We start from the raw sequence: 22,919 nt of genomic DNA on the forward strand, positions 1-22,919 counted from the left end.
CCACCAGGGAAGTCCCTCTAATTTGTTCTTAAAACTGCTGACCCCAAGTAATCTCCCTGCTGGAAACTTTTCACCACTATAGGTGAGATATCAGAATTCTTCATCGGTGCTAGAGGACGCTACCAGGTCGCTCCACCCTCATCCTGTAGTGCACGACCTCTGCTCTGTTTTCCAGCTGACCTTCTTTCAGTTCTTGTATTTGCTATGCTTCTTCCTGCCGTAGGACTTTGCACTATTTCCTTTGTTTGCAAACTTTTCCCCCTCTACTCTTCAGCCTATTAATGGCCACTCATCCTGCAGGTCTCAAATCCAATGGCTTCCTCAGAAAGACCTCCCTTGACTGCTCAATTCTAGATCAAACTTCCCTATTGGATGCTCTCAAAGATAAGATCCCTGTACCTCTAAGCATGGCAGTGCCACCAGGAATTTTGGACTTTATCCAAAGGCAGTAGTAAGTCACTGAATAATTTCTTAAGAGTAACTGAAATATTAATCTGGCAGCAGGATGTAAAATATATTGAAAATGAGAAGCATAATTTTTTAAAAAAACTTTTTTTGGGGGGAGGGTTAAATATTTGATTGATACCTGTTTCCTGCAGCAGGCTGTCAGCTCTACTGGGGCAGAGACCACATTTGTTTTGCTTTCAGTAGGGTTCTTGCTGTTTTGCCTGGATCTTTGGTCTTTAACGCACATGGCACGGAGAGTGTACTTTTTGGCGACAGAACAAAGCTTGAGAGTCTATTTATGAGGCCAGTGTGTTTCCACTGTAGTCTATTGCATAGCTTTAGGATAGCTAAAGAAATAGTTATGAATCTGTTCTTGAGGAAATTACAGTCCAGCTGGGGAAATGGGACAGGCACAGTAATACCTCTGATGCTTGAACTTCGGTTATAATTCAGATGTTATGCTCGGTGCTCTATTTAAACAATGCTATTTATCTTCACAACTCCTATGAGGTGAGTATTGTTATTATTCTTATTTTGCAGACCAGAGAACAAACACTCAGGCAGGATTTGAACAAAAGACTCTTGTTCTAATAATCTGGCTAAAAACATGAGATTTTCTTGGGAGAGAATATTTCAAATAGAAGTGGGGGATAAAGTAGGTTAGATCAGATATTCTGGCTAAGAAATTGTGAGTCTCAACACATTTTTTAAAAAAATTAAAACATACAGAGTAAGTTATCTGACCAAGAGAGAATTAAATTAGGATTGAACAACAAAAAGGTATCTGGAATATTCCTGAATTATTTGGATATTAAGTAACACACTTTTATATAGTCAATGCATCAAAGAAAAAGTTACAGAAGGAATTAGACAACAACATTCGGAATGTTATCAATAAATAAAATGTTTAAAAAAGCATTATCAGAGGAAAATATTAATAAAGAAACTAATATGAATTGCAGGTCTTCTATCATTTAACTCTCACAAGTCCCTGGACAGGAGGTATTAATCCAGTTCTAAAATTCAGGAAACTGAGGCTTAGGCAGCCTAACAAACCTGAGTGAGATTCCAGTCTCTGCTTTAAACCATAGTCACCCTGGGAATTTTAAGCATATACACCCCTGGCCTTCCTGGTGACCCAGAGCATGAACTTCTCTGAAGGTGGAAGTCATTCCAGTTACTGTGGCTCGGATTCTATTCCACTATCCTTCAGTTATCAATGTTAGAATGGAAAAGATGGGAGAATGAGGTACACTACCCTTCTTACCTCTATTTGTCTTTTGCAATTGTGTGAATCTGGCATTTCACAAACTCAAACACAAGAGGAACTTGACTTACCTGGATTCATTGCTGTATCAGCATCTACAACAGTGCCTGGCATGTAATGGATGCTTAATACATATTTGGAAAGAATGGGTGAATGACCAAGGACACCAATGTAGGAGAAAGGTGATTATAATGTATTTATAGGTGATTATAAATGTATTTATAAAATAAAAACATTTTATTTATTATTTATTGGGAATGGAGTGTGTATGTATATGCACATTTATATGCATATATTTGTGTGACAAAATAGAAGCAGTGCTTACAGGGAAATACATAGCTCTGGTTTATAGCACTGGTGGATTATATTAGAGAGGAAAAAAGGATTGAAATCAGTGGTCTAAACATCTACATTAAGAAGATAGGAAAAGAACTAATTAAATTTAAACTTTATACTTAAAAAGCTGAATATATATATTTTTAAGGTCAATAAAATCAAGATGTCTGCCCGTTCTATTTCTATGCAATATTAACCTAAGAGCCCTAGCGAGTGTATGAAGACAATAAATAATAAATATTGGAAAGAAAAATTAACATTGTCTCTATTTTCCAAAGAAATTGAGTGTGTATGCAAAAAACACATTCAAAGGAGTTTAAAACATAAAAGTTTCTAGGGCTGACAAGTGAATTTACAAAATCACAAGATGAAAGATCAATATATAGAAATCATTGTTTTTCTATACACTGGTAGTGAACAATTAGAAAATAAAATTTAAGAATATTATTTACAATATGCATAAAACCTCTACATTTCTAACTACAAAATGTTGCTGAGAAAAATTAGAGTAGGTATAAATAGATGAAGATATGCAGTATGTTAATGGTTGGAAATTTAAATAATTCTAAGATTTAAATTCCCTTCAAATTGACCTACTAATTCAGTGTAATTTCAGTCAAAATTCCTAAGACTAATTTTGCAGAAATTATCAAGCTGATTTTATAATTTATGTGAACATGTGAAGAACCTAGAAGAGTCAGAATAGTTTCAGAGAAGAAAAAGTTAGAAGACTTATACTACCTGATTTTATACTTACTATACAGCTATGGTAATCAAGACTATATGTTGTCAGAATAAAGACAGACAAATGAATGGTAAAATAGAGAATCCAGAGATAGATTCACACTGATATGGTTTTGACTTAGCACCAGAGTACTTTATTGAGAAAAAGACTCCTTAAAGAGATGGGAATAAAAGAACTGAATATCTATATATATAGAAAAAAAAAAAAAAAAGTCAACCTAGAGTCAGGTTTTCCATTTTAGTTTAAACTTTTTAGTTTAAGGTGGATTCTATGTAAAAACTAAAAATACAGTACTTCTATATGAAAACATAGGAAAAATTCACTTCAAAGCCTCAGGTTGGGCAAAGATTTTCTGAGTCGACCCAGAAAGTACTAACTTAAAAAGAATGTATTAGATTTCACCAAAATTTAAAACTTCTGCACATGAATTTTATATCAGCATTATTTATAATAGCTCAGAGCAGAAACAACTCAAATGTCCATCAGCTTGTGGGTGGATAAACAAAAGTTGGTCTATCCACGCAATGGAATACTATTTGGCAATAAAAAGAAATGAAGTATAGATACATAGACATACAGGAAGCACCTCAGAAACATGCCAAGTGAAAGAAGGCAGACGCACAGACCATATGTTGTATGCTTCCACTGATATGAAATACCCACCGTGGGTGAATCCACAGTGGGCGGATTTCCACCCCTACCTCAAATGTAGTTGCCTGGGAGAGGCTTGCAAATGAGGGGAATGAACTCTAGATGGGCTTGAACAGTCTTGTTGGGATGATGGAAATGTTCTAAATCTGAATTAGGGTGATAGCCGTACAACTTGTTAACTTTATTAAAAATCACTTAATTATACACTTTAAATGAGTGAATTTTGTTGCATTAAATTACACCTCAATACAGTTTAAATAATTCAAAACTTTTGCTCATCAGAGGACAGCATTAAGAAAACGAATAGGCAAACCACCCTCCCCTCCTCCTCCTTTTGAGAGACCCTGAGCCAAAGACACCCCAGTTGAGCCACTTTGGATTCCTGACCCTCAGGAATCACGTGAAAAAGTAAGACAGAATCTTGTTGTTTTAAGTTGCTAAGTTTTGGTGGTAATTTGTTATTCAGGGAGCTATAACATTCAGGTGAGTACACAGGAGCGCTCAGGGGTAGTGGAAATGTTCTATCTCGCGGCCAAGGTATCCGCCATGCAGGTTTATGTGTTTATCAAAAATCATAGTACTGTGCACTTAAGATGTGTGAATTTACTCAAGACAATATATTCTGTGTATAAAAATACGTAGGTTTAGGACACTTCTTCCATTGAAATGGTTCTACTGGAACCAGCAGAGGTCTGGTTTATTTGCTGAGAAGGAACATTACTATTGGGAAAACATACTTTGACTGTAAACTACCATAGCGGTTTTCATCATCTAGGCAGAGAGAGTGAGACTTGAACTTGTAAGCACTCTCTGGCAGGCTACACTTGATACTGTTGGCCATCCTCAACACTGCTTAGTCACTCTGTACACAGGGGGTCTTCTGCATTAGTCAGAGAGGAGGAAAAGAGGCCAAGCGTAGACTGGCTTAGACAAGACATCCATTTTCTCCTCTCTCACGCAGCAGTGCGTGGGTGGCAAGATGAGCTGGGCACGGTGGCTGGATGGGCTTCCGGAAGCCATTCAGAATCCTCAGATCCTTCCAGTGCCCTGCTCCATCATTCTCTGGGAGTGGGCTCATCCTCAGGATTGGACCTGGCTCCCTGCTGATTCCACGTTGCAGCCCACCTAGAGGAGAATATACACTGTTTCCACTGATCTTGTGGTATAGATGCTTGTCACATGGAGGTTAGCCTAGAACCTTGGTATCCCTTTCTTTCTTTTTCTTTTACTACTAAGTGTCTTTCTTAATTTTTTCTTTGAAGGCACTTAAAAAAATTATTTATTTTTTATTTTGGCTGAGCTGGGTCTTCCTTGTAGCACTAGGGCGTCTCTCTAAATTCAGAGATTAGGCTTAGTTGCCCTGCAGCATGTGGGATTTTAGTTCCCCACCCAGGGCTTGAACCCACATCCCCTTCATTGGAAGGCAGATCCTTAACCACTGGACCACCAGGGAAGTCCCTGAAGACCCTTTTCATAACATTTTTTTTTTTGCTAAACATATATATATATATATATATATATATATATATATATATATATACACACAGCAACAAGCTCTCCCTCTGTCCATCCATCTATTCTGATCTTCCTGAGCCAGGGATCAAACTTGCATCTTCCACATTGCAGGCTGATTCTGTACCACTGAGCCACCTGGGAAGCCAACTTGGTACCATCCCTTTTTTATAGATGGGGCACTTGTGACAAAATTTGGATGACTTCCTCCAGATTAGACAGTAAGAAGGTTCCTGTTGGAGCCGTGGTCCTCGGGAGAAAAGGAAGGTTGAGACAGTCGTCACCTTCTTTGAGTGAAGAGCTATGGCTCAGCAGTGCCGTTGAGTCTGTCCTTGAAATTGTCACACGTCAACTGGTGTTGGACACATCCCATCACATGACCAGGCTTCATTGTAAAATAAGGGACTTGGGTGTAGACATCCTCTACATTATCTTTTGTTTGAGATCTGTGTTCCATTTTCTTGACGTTGACTCCTACTGAGAACTTTGAGCAATTGACTATTACTAAGAAGGTTATCTGATGGCACTTGAGCCGAGTTTCTAAAAGTGCAATATTAGGGTTTTGGCAGGTTGAGTGAAACAGTGTTCGAAAACCTCCTGCTTCATTTTCACATTTGGCCTTTCAGCCTCAGTGGTGAGAGGAGTGGTGCTGAGAAATTCACTCTCTTAGCTCAAGTCGCCAGGTTAATGGGGACTTGGGGAAGGAAATGAGGACTTCTGTTCTGATCAGGTTCTCCAACCAACCTGGTAAGTGAAGTCTTTGACTCAGAAGCTGAACATTAAAAGTTTTTCTGATCTTTACCAGTGTGATAGTACAGTGTCCTGGGACCAATCAGGATTTGGTACCCAATTCCAATAAGTGTGTGTGTGTGTTGGGGGGGAGTGGGGGTGGAGCGTTTCCCATGTCAGCAAGCAAGTCTCAGTGTCTGGGGGCCCTACTCAATTCTGACCCTGTATAACCTGGAGATGGGGCTTTCCAGGTGGCTCAGACAGTAAAGAATCTACCTGCAATGCAGGAGATGCAATTTTTAATGTATTTATTTGGTATAACTTAGCCGAATAAATCGGAGAAGGTGATGGCACCCCACTCCAGTACTCTTGCCTGGAAAATCCCATGGATGGAGGAGCCTGGTAGGCTGCAGTCCATGGGCTCGTGAAGAGTCGGACACGACTGAAGCGACTTAGCAGCAGCAGCAGCAGCAGCCAAATAAATAAGCTTCCCAGGTGGCTCAGTGATAAAGAATCCATCTGACAATGCAGGAGAGGTAGGTGTGATCCCTGGGTTGGGAAGATCCCCTGGGAGGAGAGCATGGCAATACACTCCAGTATTCTTGCCAGGATAATCCCAGGGACAGAGGAGCCTGGTGGGCTACAGTCCATGCAGCTGCAAAGAGTCAGACACCACTGAAACAACCGTGCATGCACACACGCACATAACCTAGAGATGACATCAAATTCCACAGTTTGAGGTCTCAGTTCCGAGACACCACCCCTCCACATACACACACACATGCTTCTAATGACAGGTTATCATCACCTGTGCTTCTGACCAACTGATTAAAGACAAGAGGTCCTAATCACTCCCTCCTTGGGATCGATTAATTTGCCGGAGCCACTCACAGAACTCAGAAAAAATATTTTGCTTACCACGTTATGTTTTTCTTACTCTTTGTGACCCCATGGACTGTACCCACCAGGCTCCTCTGTCCATGGGATTCTCCAGGCAAGAGATCCCAAGGGATCTTCCCGACCCAGGGATCAAACCCAAGTCTCCCACATTGCAGGCAGATTCTTTACTGTCTGGGCTACTACTGATTCATACATTATGCCATAATTTCTTTTTATCGAGGCTTCAAAATAAGGAGATTCTTTGTCTGAATTAGGTTAGTTGCTGTTGTCATTGTTCAGTCGCTCAGTTGTTTCTGACTCTTTGTAGCCCCATGAACTGCAACACGCCAGGCTTCCCTCTCCTTCACCATCTCCCAGAGTTTGCTCAAACTCATGTCCATTGAGTCAGTGATGCCATCCTACCATCTCATCCTCTGTCACCGCCTTCTCCTCGAGGCCTCAATCTTTCCCAGCAACAGGGTCTTTTCCAGTGAGCTGGCTCTTCGCATCATGCAGCCAAAGTACTGGAGTTTCAGCTTCAGCATTAGTCCTTCCAGTGAATATTCAGAGTTGATTTCCATCTTATTCTTTAATATCTAATATATGACTTGGAATATAGAACATACACAATAAAAGTTTCTCCAGTAAATGGCTAGAAGCTGTATGAGAAATAACTGTCCTATTTACACATTGTCTCAAGGGTCACCTTAGCATTGATTGAGTAACTAGGATTTAAGTCCATCCCTGGTCTCGGCCAAAGTGGTCTTGGACAACCAGGAATGGAAGGGTCATAACCACTGGCAATAAAGTTAAAGTACATGACAAAACTGGAAAACAGAATGTAAAAATGGTTATGCTTGATTACAGAAGTTACTGGAGGGAGGATTTGCCATGGGAAATGATAGACTACATATGTCATTACTGACTCATACAATATGTCACAATTTTTATCGAGTCCTCAAAATAAGGAGATTCTTTGAATTAGGTTAGTTGTAATTTTGCCTCAGATTACTGGAAGGGTTGAATAATCTCTGGCATTTATTTGGAGACATGTCCTTCTTGGCATCTTACATATCTCAAGGTCAAAACGCAGAACCTTGCCAACAGCCTCCTTGTTGCTGCTGCTGCTGCTGCTGCTAAGTCTCTTCAGTCGTGTCCGACTCTGTGCAACCCCATAGACGGCAGCCCACCAGGCTCCCCCGTCCCTGGGACTCTCCAGGCAAGAACACTGGAGTGGGTTGCCATTGCCTTCTCCAATGCAGGAAAGTGAAAAGTGAAAGTGAAGACACTCAGTCGTGTCCGACTCTTATCGACCCCATGGACTGCGGCCCACCAGGCTCCTCCGTCCATGGGATTTTCCAGGCAAGAGTACTGGAGTGGGGTGCCATTGCCTTCTCCGCCCTCCTTGTTGAGAATGTCTTAAAAATGTGTGTGTGTGTGTGTGCATGTGTATGTGTATGTGAAATCAGGAAATAGGAGCGCTCCTGGTGTAAATAGAGATAGAAGGTTAGCTTTTGCTTTAGAGTATTTGTTCCTGAATCACCTTTTACTTCTTTTGATATCCTTGACCTAAGGCTATATGCTTGATTTTTATTTTTTGGCTGTTTTTTTTTTTTTTTTTAATTGGAGGATAATTGCTTTACAATGTTGTGTTGGATTTTGCCATACAACAATGCAAATCAGCATAAATATACATATATCCTCTCCCTCTTGAGCCTCCCTTCCACACGACCATCCCACCCCTCTAGGCTTCACAGAGCACCAGGCTGGGCTCCCTGTGCTAAACAGCAGCTTCCCACTAGCTGTCTATTTTACACGTCATCGTGTGTATAAGGCAACCCTACTCTCTCAAGATGTCCCACCCTCTCCTTCCCCTCATTGTGTTCAGAAGTTCGTTCTCTACGTCTGCATCTCTATTCCTTCCCTGCAAATAGGTTCATCTGTACCATTTTTCTAGATCCCATATATATGTGTTAATATACAATAATTGTTTTTCTCTTTTTGATTTGTATATTCAGGGTTTTTTTTCTTGCTATTGTCCACAACATTGCCAATGAGAAGCTAAATATTTTTAAACTTCCATGACTTTTAAAAAATATATTAACAAAACACAAGCTACCAAGTTAAAGAGTATTTTGATATGTTTCCAAATTATCCTCTAAAAAGTTTGTATTAGTTTATACATTCACCATCTCCACATTCTTTTTGTCAGTATTGAATATTATATAATGTTGTAAAGCTTTCACAAATTTGATAAGTGGAAATGGTATTTGAGTTAAATTTCTTAATTACTTCTGATGCATTTTATTTATCAAAAACTTCTAGTGAAGCTTCCTGAAACTTCTATACCTCCTTTTTTGAACATTTAAAAAATTAAATTATCTTTCCTGTTAGTGATTTATAACATCTACTTATATAGAATGTATATACTTGAGTGTGTATATATGTACATATGCTACATATATAAGCTATACATAAATTTTCAAATATTTCTCCAGGCTTTTGCTTCCTGTCTGTTAATAATATGTTCAGAGGTGATGAAATTGATTTGGTCTATGTTGTTATGGTTTCTGTATTTGCTGTTTTGCTCAGAAAACCAATATTACTCCCACCTCATAATCAATTAAATATTTTATTCTACGTTTATAGTTTTAAATTCTTTTTACTGTTTTAATCTCTAATGCATCCTGGAATTTAATTGTTTTCATCAATTAAACTGAATTTTTCTATTGCTTGTAATATATTTTACAATGTTGATATTAAAACATTTATAATGCTTAAGCAAATCTAAAATGGTCTTAACACCATTCATTTAAAGCCTAGAGGAGTCTGGTGGGCTTCAGTCCCTAGGGTCACAAAGAGTCGGACATGACTGAAGCAGCTTAGCACACAGCTTGTGTATGTCTTGCCTAACTATGGTCACATACACAGTCTTAGATACAGGGCTGACGGGAAATATGTGAGCATGATTAAAATGATTATTAGGAATAATACTCAGACGTTTTCAAACTTTCTTCACTGAGGATTGCTCATCATAGTCTGAAATCCATGATTTTAAAGTTAGTCTGGTGTCTCAATACTCCGTTGTTTGTGCTTCAGACAAAAATGCAGTGCCTGTTACGTAACTATTGCTATGTATTACACAAGTGTATTTACAAATTCTTTTTAAAAATATGTCCTCAATTACAGAAGTTGGTTTCAGGAGAACTGGACAGGACAGTGAAGAGAAACACTTTAAAGTGGATGATTAAAGTGACTTCCTGCAAATGTATGTCTGTGGTTTCTGTGAAATTAGCTTTTTTTCTTTTTTTCCCCCCTCCAGAATCCTGTTTCCTTCCTGAGTCTAAATTTTTTTGGAATATTTCTTCAAAATATCTAGACTTGATCTCAGAAGATAATCTGAGAATGAAGGTTTACAGGCTTGGAGAATATCAGCAAATGATGACCAAGTTTAAATTTTCACCAATCCCAGATATTTAGACTTAGGTTTTAGAAGATGTAGGGCCATGAGGAAAATGTCGACATTTATTTAAACAGGAGGAGTGGATGAGAACAGGACCGGCAGTTGGGCTTTGCCTCTCATGTTCTTATGGACTTACAAGGCAGGGGCTGTAACCGAGACTGCAGAGAGGAAAGGCCAGCACAAAGGGACATACTAAGACCTGTGTATCAGGCTGCCCAGGTGGCTCAGTGGTAAAGAATCTGCCTCCCAATGCAGGAGATGCAGGTTCGATTCCTGGGTTGGGAAGATCCCCTGGACAAGGACATGGCAACCCACTGCAGTATTCTTGCCTGGAAGAGGAGCCAGGTGGGCTACAGCCCATGAGATTGCAGAGAGTCGGACATGACCGAGCGACTAAACAACAACAAACCTACACATCGGATTTTCTCTCCCACTCTCACTGTGTGAGAGACTAAAGCATTTGCGTGAGATTCTGAGGAGCAGAGGCTGCTCCAGGAGACACCACATCAGGATGAGAACATTTCAGATCAGGGCAAAGATTGCCTGCTCAAAGTCATGCAGCCCCTGCCAGAGACCCAGACCCAGCTCCTGCCCTCTGCCCCACCAGACCCGTGGCTGTCCCTCTGTCCTGCTGTCTGCTGTCTGTCTGCTGTGCTCCTGGTACCCACATTCGGGTCAGCTCTCTGTCCACAGAGACCCATCCCCACGAGTCCTCTGAGATGCCACTGCTGACCAGTATGCCAGGGGCAGGATGTCTATGATAAAACAGACTTGTTAACTTCTGACACCCGGTCAATGATCTGGTGACTATATAGAATGAGCACGTGGAACAGAAGAAACTTTATCTGATTAGATGAGGGGAAGGAGTGCTTTTAAGAAGAGTGGAACAATCTCTAAGGTAGGAAGTTGCCTCTGATAAAGGAACTCCAAAGAGATACAACAGAGCAACTTCCCAACAACACAGATCACAGAAGGCCTCTTAAATAGGACTAGAAGTTGAAATTTTCGTTTTAAATGTTTAATTTTGTATTGGGGGTATAACCGATTAAAAATGTGTGATAGTTTCAGGTGGACAGCAAAGGAACTCAGCCATATGTATACATGTATCCATTTCCCCCCAAACTTGCCTCTCCTCCAGGCAGCCAATAATACTACTGATACCATAATACTAATACGACTGATACCATAATACTAATAATACCCTAATACTGAGCAGAGTTCCCTGTGCTCTACAGTAGGTCGTTGTTGATTATCCACCTTAGATACAGCGGGTGTGCATGTCCATCCCAAACTAACAATCCCTTCCCCTACTCTCCCCCACTAGCAACTCTAAGAATGTTCTCTAAGTCTGTGAGTCTTTTTCTGTTTCCTAAATAAGTTCATTTGTATCATTTCTTTTCAGCTTCCACATATTAGAGATGCCATAGGATATTTCACCTTCTCTGTCTGACTTCACTCAGGAGAAACTGAATTTTTAAATGAAAGTCATTTCATACTAGCAAGGACCCCTGACTTCTACCTCCTTGTTGATAGATTCACAAGGAAAATAGTGACTGACACGTTACTGTCCACTGTTAAATTACCTGTTTGTGTATAAGAAATGACTCTAAAGTTGGGTAGCCTAAACAATACATTCTTGTCTCGCGTACCTTTTGTGGGTTAGGGATCCCAGAGTGGTTCTACTTCACAGTCTTCCATAAAGTAGTGGTCAACCTGTTGGCCAGAAGATTTACTGCAACTGGAAGACCTCCCTCCAGGCTCACTCACGTGGGCCATTGGCATGAAGCTCTGGTTCCTCTCTATGTGGAACACTCGTGGGGAGGCTCTACATGTGGCTTCTCTGAGACACAGTGACTCCAGAGAGAGAACCAAGATGGTAGCCACATGCTCTTCATAATCTTGGAGGTAGCATGTGATGGCTTACCCCATGTTTTATTGGTCACACTGACAGTGAGAGAGAGGACTCTGCAAGGTGTGCACGACAGGAGGAAGGGGTCATTGGGGGCCCTCCTGGAGCCTGGCTGTCACACTGAGTAAAGGGAGTTTTTTACTGGGACCTCACAATTTATATATACTCAGCTGCTCATCCGGAGAAGGCACTGGTACCCCACTCCAATACTCTTGCCTGGAAAATCCCATGGACGGAGGAGCCTGGTAGGCTGCAGTCCATGGGGTCGAGAAGAGTTGGGCACGACTGATGCGACTTGCAGCAGCAGCAGCAGCTGCTCATCCTTTAGTTTAAATGTCTCAAGTCTGGCAGGGGACATATGAACACTGAACTTTGTTAAAATGTGGAGAGAGATAAACACCTTTTATAAAAGCCACTGGGTAAACATTTTCTTTTGTTGTTGCTGTTTGGTTTTTTGGAGAAGAAGAATATGAGTATATGAGCATATGTGTGTCTGTCTGTGTGTTGGGGGGAGGAGGGGAGAGAGACATGGGGAGAGACAGAGAGAAGGAGAGGGAGAGAGAGAATGTAGAAAAATATAATTTTTCAGATCAAATTTTTCTTCCAGTTGGTGTATGTGCCTGTGTGTGGAGTCATTCGGTCGTGTGGATGTCAGTAGCTGCAGCACATGGGCTCAGTAGTTTGGCTTCCCGGCTCTAGAGCACAGGCTCAACAGCTGTGGTGCACAGGCTTCGTTGCTCTGTGGCACATGGGATCTTCCCAGACCAGGGATTGAACCCATGTCTCCTGTAATGTCAGCCAGATCCTTTACCACTGAGCCACCAGGGAAGCTCTGATTTTTGACATTTAAAAGCTCCTTTTGGTTTGGGTAAAGAGCTAAGATGTCATGTCCATGTGGACAAAATCCACATGCAAACATAAATTATCTCTTGCACATGTGTGTGTGCGCGTACATACACACACAGACAACAAACAGTTTTCAGCTCTTCCAGCTGCACCAGTCTGTCCTCATTTCAAATGAAAAAGCTTGGCCAATTTCCTTTCATGTCATTGAATGGTGAATCATCACAGATGCCTTGTGCCCCCTTAGAGAAGCGTAGCCTTCCATCAGTTCTGGGGCACTTTTGTTTAGGAGACTTACCTCCAGGGGATGCAATCATTTTTAGAGGCTATGGCCTGAGGTGCCAAGTTAGGTCTTCAGGTCTGGGGGGGTGAGATCCTCAAGGGAGCAGTCTCTGGCCCCTCCCAGGCTCACCCAGTCTCTCCCTGCTAGTTGGGTACATCAGCAAGTGTCTCTGGATTCTACATTCTGCAGAGACCTTGCAGATGGAGGAAAAAGAATCCTCCTGAAGCTACTCACAGCTGCTAAGGCCCCTCTATCTTCCATCAAGCGTTTCCTTCTTTCTTACAAAACCTGATGGACCCTGATAGATGGTGGCCTCCCTGAACTTCACAAAATGTCCTGAGCTGGTAATGGAAACATTGAAGATACCATTAATCATCCTGATAGCAGTCAAGTACGTCAGTGCCAGTGCTGAGAAGTTCTTTGAAAGACATTCCACAGCAGAGTTGACCCTGTTTCTAGACCCTGTGATGATAAGGGATATCGAGAGATCTAGATTTAGGGTAAACCATACCTTCACTATGCCAGAAAGGTTTTTTTAAACTCCACTCAAGAGTTCTCAATGTACTGCACTGTGCTTAGTCACTCAGTCCTGTCTGACTCTCTGCGACCCCATGGACTGTAGCCCACCAAGCTCCTCTGTGTATAACCTGCTCTAATTTTTAAAAACATCCAGACTGTTGCAAATTTCTAATTTAAACTCAAATTTTTTCAGGTTTGTAAAATGCTGCCTTCCCCTCAGATGGTGCTAGAGGTAAAGAAACTGCCTGCCAATGCAGGAAACATAAGAGACTCGGGTTTGACCCTGGGTCAAGAAGATCCCCTGGAGGAGGGCATGGCAACCCACTCCAGTATTCTTGACTGGAGAATCCCATGGACAGAGGAGCCTGGTGGGCTATAGTCCATGGGGTTGCAAAGAGTCAGACATGACTGAAGCGATTTAGCATGCATGCACGCACCTTCCCCTCACCCTCCCTTTTGGGGTAAAGATTAAGTTCCTTGAGATCAGGAATGAGTTTCATCCTGACCTGAGATCTCTCACAATGCCCCACACAATGCTGGGCACATCAATAAATACTGCTTGGCTTCTTGCTTAACTGCATTTTCTCTAAATCTCTAGCTGTGAAGAAGAAGTGATAAATGACTCTGTGCCATTTTTCTAAACTCCATATATATATATATATATATATATATATATATATATATACACACACACACATACATTAATATGCGGTATTTGTTTTTGTCTTTCTGACTTCCTTCACTCTGTATGATGCAGTCATAGAGAACAAACACATGGACACGTGGGGGGATGAACTGGGAGATTGGGATTGACATAAATACACTATTGATGCCATGTATAAAATAGATAACTCATGAGAATTTACTGTAGAGCACAGGGAACTCTACTCAGTGCTCTGTAGTAACCTAAGTGGGAAGGAAATCCAGAAAAGAATGGATGTATGTATAGGTATGACTGATTCACTTTGTTATACATAGAAACTAATGCAAGATTATAAAGCAACTATACTCCAATAACAATTCTTTAAAAAGTGGGCTCCATATAAAGACTGTGCCGTAAATAACTGGATTCTGCCGTGGATTTTCATCTTTTATGTATGGTGATCGTAGGGAAGATTTGATTCCTTTGGTGAGACAGCTGTTAGAAGGAAACTTGAAAAAAAAATTGAAGTTTTTTAAGCGAAGTTTTGGTGGGTTAATTATATGGGAAGGCAGAGAGCCACCAGTGTTCGTTACTATGGCTGATATTAGATTATTTGTTTACTATTGACACTAGTCAATCCTAAAGGAAATTAGCCCTGAATATTCATTGCAAGGACTGATGCTGAAGCTGAAGCTCCAATACTTTGGTCACCTGATGTGAAGAGCCAACTCATTGGAAAAGACCCTAATGCTGAGAAAGATTGAGGGCAGGAAGAGAAGGGGGCTGCAGAGGATAAGATGGTTAGATAGCATCACCGACTGAATAGACATGAATTTGAGCACACTCCGGGAGATAGTGAAGGCCAGGAAAGCCTGGAGGGCTGCAGTCCATGGGGTCACAAAGAGGCAGACATAGCTTACTGACTGAAAAACAATTGATAACAATACCCACTTGCACTGAGGCTTAGAGAGGATGGGAAATTTGCCCTAAGTGACACAGTCAGTGAGAGAAAAACCCTCTAGATCTAAAGCTCCTGCTCCTATTAGAGAGTCCTTGGCAGATGGTACATCCTGATCATTTGCAAGTCACCAACAGTTTGAATGGAGAAGGGAAAGGCTACCCTATTCCAGTATTCTGGCCTGGGGCTTCCCTGGTGTCTAGTGGTTAGGAGGTCAGTCCTAGTCCTACTAGGACTAGTACAGTCCCTGGCCCAGGACGATGCCACATTCTCCAGAGCAGCTAAGCTCCTGTGCTGCAAATATCGAACCTGTGCTCCAGAGCGCGGGAGCTGAAACTACCGAAGCCCGTGTGTCCTAGAGCCCGGGCTCCACAACTAGAGAAGCCACCGTGATGAGAAGCCTGAGCGTGAACGAGAGAGCAGCCCCTGCTCACCGCAGCTAGAGAAATGCCCAATTAGCAATAAAGACCCAGCACAGCCAGAAATATAGAATAACAATAATAAAATCACATAGATGATTAAAGTCAGTTTATTCGGAATTCTCATGGAAAGAGTCCAGTTACAGAGGCTTTTGATTTTGGCTGTTGCCCTGAGTAAGGTAATTGATCAGCCCCTCTGAGCGTCCACTAAGCCTCTGAGGAGCGCAGGGGTCAGCATGTGCAGAGATCCCTGCGCACAGAGCCTAGTTCACGCTTAGGCACCCAATCATATCAGAGTTTTCAAAACATAGACATTGTGTCATCAACAGTAAAACCTTCTGCAGAAATGTACACTGTGGTTCTTAGAGCCATAGTTTCAGCTGCCAACTCACTGTAAGGGCACCGAGTGACCTGCCACCTAGATTAAGTCAGGAGGTTTTGCTGAAAAAGTTCCCCACAAGGAAGGTAAAACAGAACTAAGAGGAAATGTGACCATCTGCAGAGCTACCGTTGCAGTGGAAAGTGCAGATCATCAGAGATCTTTCAAACAGAGAACATGGTGCAAACTGAAGTCAATATTTGTTAACAGAGCTCTCATCAGCAACCTGGTTCCTGTCTCTTAACTGATAAGGACAATGGAAGGCTTCAAAAGGAGTGTGGCTATCCTATGTAGCACAGAGCTGTTAGAGAACTGGTCTTTCGAGTTAGCAAACTCTGCTGGTAGGAAGTTGGGGAAGAAAGAGCTCACTAGCCAGATGGTAAGTGTTTTTCCTTGCAGCGCTTTTCAAAAATGCTTTGATCTCAAAGGGAATGGAATTTGAACACAAAAATTTAGGTTGAAAATAATCATTGCCCTTGATTTTCTGTTTATGAAAAAGGTAGTCTTACCAGTGGGAAAACCAAGGTACAGAGTGATGAAGTCCCTTGAAGTCTTGTTTGTATTACATGGAACTTCGGCCTCATGTGTGTGCTAAGTCGCTTCAGTCATATCTGACTCTTTGTGATGTGTTATGGACTGTAGCCTGCCAGGCTCCTCTGTCCATGGGATTCTCCAGGAAAGAATACAGGATTGGGTTGCTATGCCCTCCTCCAGGGGATCTTCCTGACCCAAGGATCGAACCCACATCTCTTACATTGCCTGCATTGGCGGGCGGGTTCTTTACAGCTAGCACCAAATGGGAAGCCCATTGGCCTGCTGTACTGGAAAAGAAATGGAGGAGGGTGGGTTTGGGAGGGGGTCTTGTGGTATATAGTGCATGCAGAGTGCTCATATTCCAGAATTGTTCTTGCTGGAATCCGCTGAAATTCAGAAATGAAATCTGTTCAGATGGTGGATAAGGGAAAAAATCTTGGGAAGAAACGAGCTCCTCAGTAGGGGTTGGGGGGGCAGGGGAGAGGAATGTAGTGTGTGGAAAGGGGGAAGGAAATAGGATGGAAAAAAAGAGAGTGATGTGTTTCAGGAAGAGGGCTGCTGGGGGCCTGTCTTTTGAGGGGAGTGGTGGGTAGGGAGGAATAACTGACTCAAACCCATGTCTGGCATGGGGACCTCTGGTTGATGGCTCCATTCCTCTCCTCTCTGAAGGCTCTCAACAAAGCGTGCAGGGTCAAATGTGGCAGAGCTGGCCCCTAAAGCTGCACCCACTGTGTGTCAGGTGTGGAGAAGAGGGAGCTATGTATATTCATGTGCCGTATTCAATGACATTCATGTGTCACTGCCCCCAAAGTCTCAATATGGACCTTGTCATGACATTCCTGCTAGTCTGTATACAGTATATGAGAGAAAGCTCCGACACCCACAGAACCACATTTAATCCCTGCTCTTACTCATGACTCTAGACTATTCACCTAACCTCTTTAATTCTCGTACTGTTCACTTATAAAGCCAGCATATTAGTACTAACATCAGGCTCAGAGGGTGGTGTCTAAAGATGAAATGGGTGTAAAGTCATAGGTGACTCAGTCAGTAAAGAATCCGCCTGCAATGCAGGAGAGCTGGGTTTGATCCCTGGGTCAGGAAGATCCCCTGGAGAAGGAAATGACAACCCACTCCAGTATTCTTGCCCAGGAAATCTCATGGACAGAGGAGCCTGGCAGTCTACAGTCTATGGAGTCACAAGACTTAGTAACTAAACCACCACTTAGCTAATATCAAATGCTTAATAATGTCAGCCCTCATCGTCATCATTATTTTTTTACTTTTCCTACTTTGGGAATCTTCACCTCTGCCCTACTGGTGGCCCACGGTGGCTGCTGATTTGAATCACAGAATCCCCAACAGGAAGGAGAGTTCTCTCTGCTCTTGAACAGGATGTGTAGGTGAGGAGCTTGACCCTTCCACATTTGGATATGTGGACCAGTAACTCAAAAAGCTCGGGGATGTCTTTGGTTTTCAGATTCTTGCTTTTCCAGTAGGAGAACTCTTCATCTACGTCCTTCAAAATATTTGTCCTATGATTATGAGGGTCTGTATTTCTCTGCTTGCCCTTCTACACTTTCCAGTTTTTTGCGAGTATGGAGAAAAATGGGGCTTCCCAAGTGGCTCAGTGGTAAAGAATCCACCTGCCAATGCAGGAAACCGGGTTCAATCCCAGGGTCAGGAAGATACCCAGGAGAAGTAAATGGCAAACCACTCCAGTATTCTTGCCTGGAGAAAATCACGGACAGAGGAGCCTGGTGGGTTACAGTCCATGGGGTCTCCAAGAGACAGACACGACTCAGCGACTAACAACAGGAGCAAAATTCTCAATACTTCTGCAGTGATTTACACACAGAGGTTCAAACTGGTCTGTGAAGGAAGGATGAATACCTCTCTCCAGGGGAGTTTTCCAGGGAAGGTGAGCAGCTTTTCTCTTGTGTAGCTTCAAGGTCTATCTGCTTGCACTCTGGAAGATCTCCTCCAGCCTGGTGGGTTTAATTTCATCTATATACTCATGGATCCCAAATTTATATATATATATATCTGGATGTAGGTCTCTAACCTACATGTGTTCCCTGAACTTCAGCAGCAAATAGCTCATTGATGCCTTGACATCTCCAGCTGTATGTCTAAGAGGTTTGCCTGGTTGTATATGTCCCATACTGAGGGATTCTCACTCCAAACTCTGTCTCATGTCCAGGCTCCACCTTAGTAATTAGGAGAAAAAATATATGGCCAAATTTCGTGCTAAATTGCTCCAGTCATGTCCGACTCTTTGTGACACTATGGACCATAGCCCGCAAGGCTCCTCTGTCCATGGGATTCTCTAGGCAAGAATACTGGCATGGTTGCCAAACCCTCCTCCAGGGGATCTTCCTTGACCTAGGAATAGAACCCAAGACTCCTGCATTGGCAGGCAGGTTCGTTACCACAAGCATCACCTGGGAAGCCCCCTATGGCCAGATTAGTTTAGATAAATTCTGAAAATGAAGAGTAATTCTGAGAATTCTTAAAAAGAGGGTAATCTGCCCTTGCAGTCAGCAGGCATTGGAAGATTTCTGCTTAACTTGGCAGAATTCATGGCTGCTCAGTATCTTGGATTTAGTTATTTATTGGAAGCCCTTGCCTTTCATGTGTTGTCTTGCTAAGTTATTATAAACTACTATACTTTTACACTGGATGGTATCATAGTAGTTAGAGGCCAAAATTGCTTAGTTCTGTATAGAAAATGGGCTTAAAGGAAATTAGGGCTATTTATTTTATTTCATCTCCCTGTCTCAATCATAAGAAGGAAAGATTTATCACTGTAACCTCTCTTTTCAGTTAAGATTAGGGGGAAAAAAAGACGTGTCTTTGAGGTTCAGCAAGTCTGGTTTCAACCCCAGCCACAACTGTGTGAGCTTGGTCAAATTATTTAACCAGTCTCATCCTTGGGTTTTTATTTTAATCTGTAAAATTTGAATGCTGCTGCTGATAAGTACTATGCAATATTGTACTTTCAATGCAATGACTTAAATGTTGAATAATTGAATTATTTTATAGTGATAGCTTTTATTTATCACAATAGCTAGACTTTATTAAATGCTTCTGCAAGATATCATGGGTATGCTATTAAAACTCTAACTGAAGCCTTATTGAAAACTAGGAAACCAAGATAACCATGGCCTAGTCTGAATGAATAAATGCCTAAACTTAATTTAAAAATTTAAGATGTTTTAGGATACAAAATGTAAGTTTGTATTCAAATGTAAGCATGTTTAAGGTAGTTTTATTTTGTTTGTCAAAATGTTACCTAGAGGTTACAGTGTTCTGGGCACTGTTCCAAGCTTGCCTGCTCCTGATTCTGTGGAGCAGATTCTCAGTGCCAAAGCCCACATGATCTTAACAACTAAGTCAAGCATAGCGATAAGCAGATCTAATTCCTTGAAGTAATGCCAGCATCTTGTGGTGAATCTCCCAGCAGTGACAAGACTTTTCATCTCTCCCTCTGAGACCGCATGACTGATATTGGTGCAGAAGGAGATGCCTGCCTCAGAAACATTGCCAGCCACAGGGGAGAAGGGCGAGAAGTGGTGGTGTTGTCAACTAGCTCCCCAAATCCACTGGAACGTTTTTTGGGCAGCACCTCCTCTTTCAACCTTCATCATATCATAGCAAAATAATATAGTGGTTAGGAATCTAGCCTTTGGAGCCAACCTGCTTGGGTTCAAATTCTGGCTCCATCTCTTAGCATAACATAACTTGTACCATTGGCTTACCCTCTTGATGTCTCAAGGCTTCCCTGGTGGATCAGACGGTAAAGAATCTCCCTGCAGGGCCAGAGACCCAGGTTTGAGCCCTGGGTTGGGAAGATCCCCTGGATAAGGGAATAGCAACCTACTCCAGTATTCTTGCCTGGATAATACCATGGACAGAGAAGCCTGGTGGGCTACAGTCTGCGAGGTTACAAAGCGTAGGACACGACTGAGCAGCTGTCACTTGGTGTCTCAGTGTCCTTGTCTGTAGAACAGCTGTAATAATAACAGTGCTTGTGTCACTGGGCGGTGGTGAGAATGAAGGTGCTAATACATGTAAGCCATTGAGAACCGTATGTTGCCGGGGTCCAGCCCCGGTGGATCCAGGGAATTCGAAGCGGGGACGGCCTCGGCGAGGATCAGGAAACAATTGCTTAATTAAACGTAATTAAGGATATAAAGAGTAATAGAATGAGGATAGCTCAGTGAGGAAATTCAGTGGAGAAAAGAGGCTGAATAATTCAGCCAGAAGGTAAGAGAAAGAACGACATGGTGAGACCAAGTTTCGGTGAACAAGGCCCCACACTTTATTTTCCAAAGTAGTTTTTATACCTTAAGTTCTGCATAGAGGATAATGGGGGAAGGGGTAGAGTCATGCAGTAAGCCAGGCTTTCTTCCTGCAATCTTATCATATGCAAAAGTTTAGGTGATTTGCATCATCTTCTGGCCCGGAGGCCTTTTTCTCTAAAGGTGATTATTCTAAAGTCAGGCGCCAGCCTCCAAAAAGCATTAGATAAAGTTGCATTCCTACAGAGCAAAGGTGTGGTGGGCTATAACAAGAAAAAGAATTAATTCAAGGGTCCCAGGTTACAAACATTAAAGCTACTATTTACACCAATTATATTAATCAATACACTGCCAGGGACACAGCAGGTAAGGGATATGGAGACTTAGCAGCAAACATTGGCCCAACAAGTGAAAATCCCTTCACCAATACAATTTCTAATCAATCTTTTAACTGCTCAAAGGAATCTGTATTTAGACAGTTTAGAACATCTCATGCCTCTCACAGTTTGGAGGCTCTGAGCAATCACATGTGGCCGAAAAAACCTATTCAGGCAGGCTAGAGGACTTCCAAGGGAGTTTGTAGGTTGAAACACTGTCACACCCAGGAATTATTAACTGGAGCTGTAAGCTAACTCTTTTTTCAGAGAGAGGTAGTGGGGGACAGCCCCCCGTAAAGTCAGAGGTGTAGGTGAAAGCACAAAGCAGAAAGTAGGCAGACTCTGGTTTTGGGGGTAGATTGCTCGAGAATTTCCAGGGAGACTCCTGAGGCTTGATCCCGCCTTTGCGTATGCCAAGCCTCCTTCCTCATGACCTTTGCCAGGGGCGGAGCTCGCTCCCCAGAGTAAGTGACATACAGTGAGTTCCTGAGAAGGCTTAGCTTTGGTTATTTATTACTGTGCTGGTCTGGAATCAGTCCCAGAATCCTTCTGGGATGTGGTGAGTTTTAAGTTAGTCAAATTTACTCATGACTGAGTTACACCGGCTATGTGGAGCTAAAGGCAAATTTGCAGCTAACATTTGTTTGACATGGAACCCAAAAGTTGAGGCTGACAGTTTTCCATGTTTCCCTGTTAGACAGTCTAATGACTTCCCTCTGTTTCTATGAACTCCTTAGAAAAACTTGCCTTTCCCGTCTAAGAGCCCTGTAGGGACTTGAATCTGAGAATCTGGAATCCGTGTTTGGATGAGACTATGTTAGTTCTGGATCTTAAACAGTACATTTGCAAAACCCCTTGGAGTCTGTTTACTTTTTATCTCTTGTCCCCATTTGCTTTCGAAACTCTCTCAGCACCAAAGTTGCTGAGCCTTCCTCTCTAGAGTCTGTCAAATAAAGTATCAAGGAGTATCTGGATGGGTAGTCATAGGGTTCCTGGATTTCCAGATCATTTGGAACTCAAATTGTAATAATATTGGAGCCACAAACACCAAGCATTAGCTTGAGTAACTGATGCTAAAACGGGATAAGATCTGATTACTTCTTCCAAATGATTATTCTGTTGTCCTTAAATATTTATATATCAGGGTCAAGAGTTCTTGGTATAAGTAAACCGGCACTTTTGAACGAGTCATGGATTTTGGCTCAAGATGAAATTTTAGGGTGGGTGGAGTGGGTGTGTGGAAGGATGTCTCTTATCTCCCCTTTCAAATAAAAGAGGGAATTTGTGCTTGTGGGGAGTCGGTAAGGAAGAAGCCACAAGAACTGGAAAATCTTCACAGCTCAGTCACTGACTTGAAGTTCTTTCCTTCTGCCCTTCACTTAGGGTAAGCATCCTTTACTTAACTAAAGTTCGTAGTAAAAACGTTTCCATACATGTAATGAGAAAAGTACCAACAATTCATGTGTAGAGGAAATGTGCTATCCGGAAATATATTAAGGGTTATTGTAGTCATCCTATATTTGTTGGTTTCTTTATTGGTTCCATCTTTCCTCAACTCTTTAAGAAAAAAAAAATAGCTGTTATCCTTTTGTTGAAAGAAAAAAAATGTAATTGTTTTTCATAGACCTTCAACTCATCTTAGAAAGCCTTTGGTGGATCTTGGGGACAAACAGGGTGAGAGACATGTTTTTGAGGGTTTGGAATGGTGTCTAGGGCAATAAT

The 22,919-nt window shown here is 42.0% G+C and overlaps 1 protein-coding gene across 6 annotated transcripts in view; it reads left to right on the forward strand.

Annotated features, from left to right (window-relative positions):
• Positions 1–371: 371 nt before the first annotated feature.
• IL1RL1 (interleukin 1 receptor like 1) overlaps positions 372–22,919 on the forward strand; it is a 42,209-nt gene continuing 19,661 nt past the window's right edge. For 2 of the 6 annotated variants that reach the window (XM_027554768.1, XM_027554767.1), the window contains exons 1-2: positions 15,963–16,361; positions 22,475–22,581. The gene's annotated coding sequence lies outside the window, so the exon portion shown is untranslated. Of the gene's footprint in view, positions 452–15,962; positions 16,362–22,474; positions 22,582–22,919 lie in introns of those variants that run through there. The other 4 variants (XM_027554770.1, XM_027554771.1, XM_027554765.1 and 1 more) reach the window with 2 other exon arrangements.

The sequence above is a fragment of the Bos indicus x Bos taurus genome, chromosome 11, assembly GCF_003369695.1.
Source record: "Bos indicus x Bos taurus breed Angus x Brahman F1 hybrid chromosome 11, Bos_hybrid_MaternalHap_v2.0, whole genome shotgun sequence".
Classification (NCBI taxonomy): domain Eukaryota; kingdom Metazoa; phylum Chordata; class Mammalia; order Artiodactyla; family Bovidae; genus Bos; species Bos indicus x Bos taurus.